Genomic DNA, 12500 nt, shown 5'->3' with positions numbered 1-12500 from the left:
AAGGGGATGGGTCAAATGCAGAGGACACATTTCACCACACCTAGTGTGTGTGTGTGTGTGTGTGTGTGACTATCATTGGTACTTTAACACACCTAGTGTGTGTGTGTGTGACTATCATTGGTAGTTTAACACACCTAGTGTGTGTGAGTGTGACTATCATTGGTAGTTTAACACACCTAGTGTGTGTGTGTGTGACAGTATGAGTCCAGCAGACAGTTGGAATGGGTGTGTTGGAATGAGGGCAGATCGTCAGGAGGTACTAATCACTTTTATTTTCTCCCACTGAAAAAGTTTGGGGTTCTTTCCAACCCCAGCTACAAAAACATAACAATGGACAAAATAAAAAGCATAGATTTAAAGTCTTTAAAGACTCCTCAGCAGCTCTGATGATGTCACTTCCTGCTGGTCTTGGAGCGTAGTTGCCGCTTGATGATCACATGGTCGCTCTCCTTGGCCTCACCTGCCCCCCCACACGTCTTCTTGGCCTCACTTGACCCCCCACACGTCTGAGCACAAACACTTCCACACGTTAAAGAGGAACAGCACTTTTCAACAAATCCTTCACAATCCTTATGTAAGTTTTGATGCTTTCTGACTTGTAAACTTAGACTAAAGTCTGCTTACAACACAGTCAGTGGGGGTCCCCTACTTCCACCATGAAGTCAAGAAATAACAACACAGTCAGTGGGGGTCCTCTACTTCCACCATGAAGTCAAGAAATAACAACACAGTCAGTGGGGGTCCCCTACTTCCACCATGAAGTCAAGAAATAACAACACAGTCAGTGGGGGTCCCCTACTTCCACCATGAAGTCAAGAAATAACAACACAGTCAGTGGGGGTCCCCTACTTCCACCATGAAGTCAAGAAATAACAACACAGTCAGTGGGGGTCCCCTACTTCCACCATGAAGTCAAGAAATAACAACACAGTCAGTGGGGGTCCCCTACTTCCACCATGAAGTCAAGAAATAACAACACAGTCAGTGGGGGTCCCCTACTTCCACCATGAAGTCAAGAAATAACAACACAGTCAGTGGGGGTCCCCTACTTCCACCATGAAGTCAAGAAATAACAACACAGTCAGTGGGGGTCCCCTACTTCCACCATGAAGTCAAGAAATAACAACACAGTCAGTGGGGGTCCCCTACTTCCACCATGAAGTCAAGAAATAACAACACAGTCAGTGGGGGTCCTCTACTTCCACCATGAAGTCAAGAAATAACAACACAGTCAGTGGGGGTCCCCTACTTCCACCATGAAGTCAAGAAATAACAACACAGTCAGTGGGGGTCCCCTACTTCCACCATGAAGTCAAGAAATAACAACACAGTCAGTGGGGGTCCCCTACTTCCACCATGAAGTCAAGAAATAACAACACAGTCAGTGGGGGTCCCCTACTTCCACCATGAAGTCAAGAAATAACAACACAGTCAGTGGGGGTCCCCTACTTCCACCATGAAGTCAAGAAATAACAACACAGTCAGTGGGGGTCCCCTACTTCCACCATGAAGTCAAGAAATAACAACACAGTCAGTGGGGGTCCTCTACTTCCACCATGAAGTCAAGAAATAACAACACAGTCAGTGGGGGTCCCCTACTTCCACCATGAAGTCAAGAAATAACAACACAGTCAGTGGGGGTCCTCTAATTCCACCATGAAGTCAAGAAATAACAACACAGTCAGTGGGGGTCCCCTACTTCCACCATGAAGTCAAGAAATAACAACACAGTCAGTGGGGGTCCCCTACTTCCACCATGAAGTCAAGAAATAACAACACAGTCAGTGGGGGTCCCCTACTTCCACCATGAAGTCAAGAAATAACAACACAGTCAGTGGGGGTCCCCTACTTCCACCATGAAGTCAAGAAATAACAACACAGTCAGTGGGGGTCCCCTACTTCCACCATGAAGTCAAGAAATAACAACACAGTCAGTGGGGGTCCCCTACTTCCACCATGAAGTCAAGAAATAACAACACAGTCAGTGGGGGTCCTCTACTTCCACCATGAAGTCAAGAAATAACAACACAGTCAGTGGGGGTCCCCTACTTCCACCATGAAGTCAAGAAATAACAACACAGTCAGTGGGGGTCCCCTACTTCCACCATGAAGTCAAGAAATAACAACACAGTCAGTGGGGGTCCCCTACTTCCACCATGAAGTCAAGAAATAACAACACAGTCAGTGGGGGTCCCCTACTTCCACCATGAAGTCAAGAAATAACAACACAGTCAGTGGGGGTCCCCTACTTCCACCATTAGGTCAAGAAATAACAACACAGTCAGTGGGGGTCCTCTACTTCCACCATGAAGTCAAGAAATAACAACACAGTCAGTGGGGGTCCCCTACTTCCACCATGAAGTCAAGAAATAACAACACAGTCAGTGGGGGTCCCCTACTTCCACCATGAAGTCAAGAAATAACAACACAGTCAGTGGGGGTCCCCTACTTCCACCATGAAGTCAAGAAATAACAACACAGTCAGTGGGGGTCCCCTACTTCCACCATGAAGTCAAGAAATAACAACACAGTCAGTGGGGGTCCCCTACTTCCACCATGAAGTCAAGAAATAACAACACAGTCAGTGGGGGTCCCCTACTTCCACCATGAAGTCAAGAAATAACAACACAGTCAGTGGGGGTCCCCTACTTCCACCATTAGGTCAAGAAATAACAACACAGTCAGTGGGGGTCCTCTACTTCCACCATGAAGTCAAGAAATAACAACACAGTCAGTGGGGGTCCCCTACTTCCACCATGAAGTCAAGAAATAACAACACAGTCAGTGGGGGTCCCCTACTTCCACCATGAAGTCAAGAAATAACAACACAGTCAGTGGGGGTCCTCTACTTCCACCATGAAGTCAAGAAATAACAACACAGTCAGTGGGGGTCCCCTACTTCCACCATGAAGTCAAGAAATAACAACACAGTCAGTGGGGGTCCCCTACTTCCACCATGAAGTCAAGAAATAACAACACAGTCAGTGGGGGTCCTCTACTTCCACCATGAAGTCAAGAAATAACAACACAGTCAGTGGGGGTCCTCTACTTCCACCATGAAGTCAAGAAATAACAACACAGTCAGTGGGGGTCCCCTACTTCCACCATGAAGTCAAGAAATAACAACACAGTCAGTGGGGGTCCCCTACTTCCACCATGAAGTCAAGAAATAACAACACAGTCAGTGGGGGTCCCCTACTTCCACCATGAAGTCAAGAAATAACAACACAGTCAGTGGGGGTCCCCTACTTCCACCATGAAGTCAAGAAATAACAACACAGTCAGTGGGGGTCCTCTACTTCCACCATGAAGTCAAGAAATAACAACACAGTCAGTGGGGGTCCCCTACTTCCACCATGAAGTCAAGAAATAACAACACAGTCAGTGGGGGTCCTCTACTTCCACCATGAAGTCAAGAAATAACAACACAGTCAGTGGGGGTCCTCTACTTCCACCATGACGTCAAGAAATAACAACACAGTCAGTGGGGGTCCTCTACTTCCACCATGAAGTCAAGAAATAACAACACAGTCAGTGGGGGTCCCCTACTTCCACCATGAAGTCAAGAAATAACAACACAGTCAGTGGGGGTCCCCTACTTCCACCATGAAGTCAAGAAATAACAACACAGTCAGTGGGGGTCCTCTACTTCCACCATGAAGTCAAGAAATAACAACACAGTCAGTGGGGGTCCCCTACTTCCACCATGAAGTCAAGAAATAACAACACAGTCAGTGGGGGTCCTCTACTTCCACCATGAAGTCAAGAAATAACAACACAGTCAGTGGGGGTCCCCTACTTCCACCATGAAGTCAAGAAATAACAACACAGTCAGTGGGGGTCCCCTACTTCCACCATGAAGTCAAGAAATAACAACACAGTCAGTGGGGGTCCTCTACTTCCACCATGAAGTCAAGAAATAACAACACAGTCAGTGGGGGTCCCCTACTTCCACCATGAAGTCAAGAAATAACAACACAGTCAGTGGGGGTCCCCTACTTCCACCATGAAGTCAAGAAATAACAACACAGTCAGTGGGGGTCCTCTACTTCCACCATGAAGTCAAGAAATAACAACACAGTCAGTGGGGGTCCTCTACTTCCACCATGAAGTCAAGAAATAACAACACAGTCAGTGGGGGTCCCCTACTTCCACCATGAAGTCAAGAAATAACAACACAGTCAGTGGGGGTCCCCTACTTCCACCATGAAGTCAAGAAATAACAACACAGTCAGTGGGGGTCCCCTACTTCCACCATGAAGTCAAGAAATAACAACACAGTCAGTGGGGGTCCCCTACTTCCACCATGAAGTCAAGAAATAACAACACAGTCAGTGGGGGTCCTCTACTTCCACCATGAAGTCAAGAAATAACAACACAGTCAGTGGGGGTCCTCTACTTCCACCATGAAGTCAAGAAATAACAACACAGTCAGTGGGGGTCCCCTACTTCCACCATGAAGTCAAGAAATAACAACACAGTCAGTGGGGGTCCCCTACTTCCACCATGAAGTCAAGAAATAACAACACAGTCAGTGGGGGTCCCCTACTTCCACCATGAAGTCAAGAAATAACAACACAGTCAGTGGGGGTCCTCTACTTCCACCATGAAGTCAAGAAATAACAACACAGTCAGTGGGGGTCCCCTACTTCCACCATGAAGTCAAGAAATAACAACACAGTCAGTGGGGGTCCTCTACTTCCACCATGAAGTCAAGAAATAACAACACAGTCAGTGGGGGTCCTCTACTTCCACCATGAAGTCAAGAAATAACAACACAGTCAGTGGGGGTCCCCTACTTCCACCATGAAGTCAAGAAATAACAACACAGTCAGTGGGGGTCCTCTACTATATACTATATACATCTACTATATATTAATAAATAAGTGCTAACAATACTCCATTGACCTGAATATTAGCAAGTGTTGGTGTTATCATCGCTAACACAGAATATTAGCAAGTGTTGGTGTTATCATCGCTAACACAGAATATTAGCAAGTGTTGGTGTTATCATCGCTAACACAGACTAGCTATAGTGGCGCCCTGATCTAACTAGCTTATGTTGCTATACTGAATCAGCTAGTGAGCTGCTTTCTCGCCTCGGTGCTCATGAAACTTTATTCTACATCATATTATTAATGCCTCATAGCTGCATAGTAGAAGGATTGTACAGTAAGTGATTGTTTTATTATGTCTCTCATCAACATCGACATATATACTTACATCATGTATATATTACATGTTATTATGAATGTTACTACATGACATATATACTTACATCATGTATATATTACATGTTATTATGAATGTTACTACATGACATATATACTTACATCATGTATATATTACATGTTATTATGAATGTTACTACATGACATATATACTTACATCATGTATATATTACATTTTATTATGAATGTTACTACATGACATATATACTTACATCATGTATATATTACATGTTATTATGAATGTTACTACATGACATATATACTTACATCATGTATATATTACATGTTATTATGAATGTTACTACATGACATTCATACTTACATCATGTATATATTACATGTTATTATGAATGTTACTACATGACATATATACTTACATCATGTATATATTACATGTTATTATGAATGTTACTACATGACATATATACTTACATCATGTATATATTACATTTTATTATGAATGTTACTACATGACATATATACTTACATCATGTATATATTACATGTTATTATGAATGTTACTACATGACATTCATACTTACATCATGTATATATTACATGTTATTATGAATGTTACTACATGACATATATACTTACATCATGTATATATTACATGTTATTATGAATGTTACTACATGACATATATACTTACAGCGTGTATATATTACATGTTATTATGAATGTTACTACATGACATATATACTTACATCATGTATATATTACATGTTATTATGAATGTTACTACATGACATATATAATTACATCATGTATATATTACATGTTATTATGAATGTTACTACATGACATATATACTTACATCATGTATATATGACATGTTATTATGAATGTTACTACATGACATATATACTTACATCATGTATATATTACATGTTATTATGAATGTTACTACATGACATTCATACTTACATCATGTATATATTACATGTTATTATGAATGTTACTACATGACATTCATACTTACATCATGTATATATTACATGTTATTATGAATGTTACTACATGACATATATACTTACATCATGTATATATGACATGTTATTATGAATGTTACTACATGACATTCATACTTACATCATGTATATATTACATGTTATTATGAATGTTACTACATGACACATATACTTACATCATGTATATATTACATGTTATTATGAATGTTACTACATGACATTCATACTTACATCATGTATATATTACATGTTATTATGAATGTTACTACATGACATATATACTTACATCATGTATATATTACATGTTATTATGAATGTTACTACATGACATTCATACTTACATCATGTATATATTACATGTTATTATGAATGTTACTACATGACACATATACTTACATCATGTATATATTACATGTTATTATGAATGTTACTACATGACATATATACTTACATCATGTATATATGACATGTTATTATGAATGTTACTACATGACATATATACTTACATCATGTATATATGACATGTTATTATGAATGTTACTACATGACATATATACTTACATCATGTATATATTACATGTTATTATGAATGTTACTACATGACATATATACTTACATCATGTATATATTACATGTTATTATGAATGTTACTACATGACATATATACTTACATCATGTATATATTACATGTTATTATGAATGTTACTACATGACATATATACTTACATCATGTATATATTACATGTTATTATGAATGTTACTACATGACATATATACTTACATCATGTATATATTACATGTTATTATGAATGTTACTACATGACATTCATACTTACATCATGTATATATTACATGTTATTATGAATGTTAGTACATGACATATATACTTACATCATGTATATATTACATGTTATTATGAATGTTACTACATGACATATATACTTACATCATGTATATATTACATGTTATTATGAATGTTACTACATGACATATATACTTACATCATGTATATATTACATGTTATTATGAATGTTACTACATGACATATATACTTACATCATGTATATATTACATGTTATTATGAATGTTACTACATGACATTCATACTTACATCATGTATATATTACATGTTATTATGAATGTTACTACATGACATTCATACTTACAGCGTGTATATACAACATTGATGAAGTGTTGGGATGTTTTTAGAGTACTTTATAGTGAGAATAGAGCGACTTTCATAGAGTCCATTGTTAGCTGAGTCTTGCCAACATTGATTTAGGAGTTAGAATACATGAAAGCAAACCTATGTGTTCTTGTGAATGATAGACAACATTCCACAATAAATGCTTGAAGAACTGACCATGTTTGGAGAAATGAGCAGCATGGCATCCTGGTACAGCTTCTTGCGTCCTCTCTTGGCCTTGGTTGCCATGGTGACATTGTGTGTTTGCTCTGACAAGAAGAGTGCTGCTAAAGTTGCATTCAGTACAAAGACAATCAAGGCCCATGGTCTCACCTGTGCACTCCAAGGACAACTGAGACTGGCAGATCACGTCTTTGAAGGAGTCCAATGTTTGCTGCAGCACACAACAACTTGGTCATCAGGAAGTGATTGGACCAATCACAGTGCATGTCTCACCTGTGTCATCTTCCTCAGCCCATTACGCTTGTTGTCACTTGATGCCAACCCCTACACACACACACACACACACACACACACACACACACACACACACACACACACACACACACACAAACAAGTGTGACAATCATTGGTACTTTAAGTTTAACAAGGTTGTTTGAACAAGTGTTCCACACACACGTATACACACACACACACAAGGTTGTTTTGACAAGTGTTCCACACAAACACACATATACTGTATACACACACACACACACACACACACACACACACACACACACACACACACACACACACACACACACACACACACACACACACACACACACACACACACACACACACACACACACACACACACACACACACACACACACACACCTCCACCTCACTGCCCTTCCTCTTCCTGGCTGCACTTTTGTCTTTCCATGTCCTGATGTCGGCCGTGTTGTTTCTAAAAGGGGCAACTTCCTGCACACACACACACACACACACACACACACACACACACACACACACACACACACACACACACACACACACACACACACACACACGTGTTGACAATGCAAGTTTGAGGTGACATGAGGAGTGACACGTTGCCATGGTGACAGACCTGCTCCATGGGTGCCTTGAGCTCTTTGCTTGGATCCACTTCCTGTGTCCGTCTGCACTTCCTCACCTGCTTCTCCTCCGCCCTCAGCTGCACGTACATAGATGGACTTTGTAAGATGTATCCATATATTTTTTAAACAATTAAGAAAATATCCCTGTCATTTATTTCAGGTCCAAATGAGCAAACACGGCTTATTTGTTGTGTTCCTTGTTCTCCCCTCTCATGGGCTACTAAACCCCTCCCCTTCCTCTGTCACACTCCATGACATCATACCTCTGTCACACTCCATGACATCATACCTCTGTCACACTCCATGACATCATACCTCTGTCACACTCCATGACATCATACCTCTGTCACACTCCATGACATCATACATCTGTCACACTCCATGACATCATACCTCTGTCACACTCCATGACATCATACCTCTGTCACACTCCATGACATCATACCTCTGTCACACTCCATGACATCATACCTCTGTCACACTCCATGACATCATACATCTGTCACACTCCATGACTTCATACCTCTGTCACACTCCATGACATCATACCTCTGTCACACTCCATGACATCATACATCTGTCACACTCCATGACATCATACCTCTGTCACACTCCATGACATCATACCTCTGTCACACTCCATGACATCATACCTCTGTCACACTCCATGACGTCATACCTCTGTCACACTCCATGACATCATACCTCTGTCACACTCCATGACATCATACCTCTGTCACACTCCATGATGTCATACCTCTGTCACACTCCATGACGTCATACCTCTGTGACACTCCATGACATCATACCTCTGTCACACTCCATGACATCATACCTCTGTCACACTCCATGACATCATACATCTGTCACACTCCATGACATCATACCTCTGTCACACTCCATGACATCATACCTCTGTCACACTCCATGACATCATACCTCTGTCACACTCCATGACATCATACATCTGTCACACTCCATGACATCATACCTCTGTCACACTCCATGACATCATATATCTGTCACACTCCATGACATCATACCTCTGTCACACTCCATGACATCATACCTCTGTCACATTCCATGACATCATACCTCTGTCACACTCCATGACGTCATACATCTGTCACACTCCATGACATCATACATCTGTGACACTCCATGACATCATACATCTGTGACACTCCATGACATCATACCTCTGTGACACTCCATGACATCATACCTCTGTGACACTCCATGACATCATACATCTGTGACACTCCATGACATCATACATCTGTGACACTCCATGACATCATACATGTGTCTATGACATCATACATGTGTCCATGACATCATACATGTGTGACTGTCCATGACATCATACATCTGTGACAGTCCATGACATCATACATGTGTCCATGACATCATACATCTGTGACACTCCATGACATCATACCTCTGTGACACTCCATGACATCATACCTCTGTGACACTCCATGACATCATACATCTGTGACACTCCATGACATCATACATCTGTGACACTCCATGACATCATACATGTGTCTATGACATCATACATGTGTCCATGACATCATACATGTGTGACTGTCCATGACATCATACATCTGTGACAGTCCATGACATCATACATGTGTCCATGACATCATACATCTGTGACAGTCCATGACATCATACATGTGTCCATGACATCATACATGTGTCCATGACATCATACATCTGTGACAGTCCATGACATCAAACATGTGTCCATGACATCATACATCTGTGACAGTCCATGACATCATACATGTGTCCATGACATCATACATGTGTGACAGTCCATTACATCGTCCACTGGGAATTAAAAAGTGCCTGTCTGCAAATGACATAACGAGATATGGTCGAAATTATTTAAAGCGCACTACGCAAAATAAAAGTAACGTTGTCAATATTACTACTATGGATTACATGAACAACAATTCCTCAAAACAGCCCACTACCTATAATATGGGCTTTTTAAACATAAGATCATTGTCTCTCAAAACGTTATTAGTTAATGAGGTCATTAGAGACAACAATCTTAACGTCATTGGTCTCAGTGAAACCTGGCTCAAACGAGGCATCTCCTCCTAACTATATCAATGCGCATATTGCTTGTCCCCTTAAAAAGGGGGGGGGGGGGGGGGGGGTGTCGCACTAATATACAATGAAAACCTTAAACTTACCCTTAACTTAAGTAATAAATATAAATAATTTGAGGTGCTTACTATGAGGTCTGTCACACCGCTGCCTCTCTACCTGGCTGTTAACTACCGCCTCCCTGGGCCCTATTCGGACTTTATCAGTGAATTCTCAGAGTTTGGCGCTGATCTAGTGACACACGCAGACAATATAATTATAATGGGGGACTTTAATATCCATATGAATACCCTATCAGACCCTCTGGCGTGGCGCTGCAGACTATAGTCGATAGCTGTGGTCTTACACAAATAAATGAACCCACGCATCGCAACAGTAATACGATAGATCTAGTGCTCGTCAGGGGTGTCACCACCTCCAAAGTTATGATACTCCAGTATACTAAAGTAATGTCCGATCATTACCTTATAAAATTCTAAGTTCTGACTCATTGTCAACAAGCTAATAATAATAATAATAATAACTGCTATAGCAGCCGCAACATTAATGCTGTCACAACGATGACTCTTGCTGGCCTACTGCCTTCGGTAATGGCACCATTCCTAAATTATGTGGGCTCTATTGGTAACCTCACTAACAACTTTAACGACGCCCTGCACGACACCATTGATAGTATAGCACCGCTAAAGCTAAAAAAGGCCCCTAAAAGGCGTACCCCATGGTTTACAGAAGAAACTACAGCTCTTAAACTATCATGTAGAAAGCTGGAACACAAATGGCGTGCGACTAAACTTGAAGTTGTCCATCAAGCATGGAGTGATAGTTTAATAATTTATAAACGCATGCTTACCTTAGCTAAAGCTAATAACTACTGAAATCTCATCCGCCTCAACAAAAACGATCCTAAATATTTGTTTAGTACAGTATCATCGCTAACCCAACAAGGGACTCCTCCCAGTAGCTCCACCCACTCGGCAGATGACTTTATGAATTTCTTTACAGATACGACTGTATATACGACGGATACTGCCCTCCAAAATAGTCTCTCTCTTTTTGATGAAATAACATTAGAGGAATTATTACTGCGTGTAAATGGGATAAAACAAACAACATGTTTACTTGACCCACTTCCTGGGAAACTTATCAAGGAACTGTTTGTGATATTAGGACCATCAGTGCTAAATATAAACTTATCACTTTCCTCTGGCACTGTTCCCCTAGCATTCAAAAAAGGTTATTCATCCTCTGCTCAAAAGACCTAACCTCCATCCTGACCTCATGGTAAACTACAGGCCGGTGTCACACCTTCCCTTTATTTCCAAAATCCTCTAAAAAAATAGTTGCACAGCAGCTAAATGAACACTTAGTGTCTAACAATCTCTGTGAACCTTTTCAGTCCAGTTTCAGGGCAAATCACTCTACGGAGAAGCCCTCGCAAAAATGACTAATGATCTATTGCTAACCATGGATGTCATTTATGTTGCTGCTTCTTCATCTTAGCGCTGCTTTCCATACCGTTCATCATAATATTTGATTAGAGCGTATCAAAACACGTGTTGGTATGTCAGACTTAGTCTTGTCTTGGTTTAACTCTTATCTTACTGACAGGATGCAGTGTGTCTCCCATAACAATGTGACCTCGGACTATGTCAAGGTAACGTGCGGAGTTCCCCAGGGTTCAGTTCTTGGCCCTGCACTCTTTAGCAACTACATGCTGCCGCTAGGTGACATCATACGTGTCAGCTTTCACTGTTGTGATGATGACACCCAACTCTACATGCCCCTAAACATGACCAACACGCCGGATTGTAGTCACCTGGAGGCGTGTCTTAATGAAATTAAACAATGCTAACTTTTTGCAACTCAACGCTAAGAAAACGGAAATGCTGATTATCGG

General features: G+C 40.9%; 1 pseudogene; it reads right to left on the bottom strand.

Moving 5' to 3' along the window:
- Nucleotides 1–258: 258 nt before the first annotated feature.
- Nucleotides 259–12500, bottom strand: part of LOC133638220 (kinesin-like protein KIF20A) — a 67570-nt pseudogene continuing 55328 nt past the window's right edge.

The sequence above is a fragment of the Entelurus aequoreus genome, linkage group LG21 (assembly GCF_033978785.1).
Source record: "Entelurus aequoreus isolate RoL-2023_Sb linkage group LG21, RoL_Eaeq_v1.1, whole genome shotgun sequence".
Lineage (NCBI taxonomy): Eukaryota > Metazoa > Chordata > Actinopteri > Syngnathiformes > Syngnathidae > Entelurus > Entelurus aequoreus.
The sequence above is the reverse complement of the archived record's forward strand: the minus strand, read 5'-3'. Positions and strand labels throughout refer to the sequence as shown.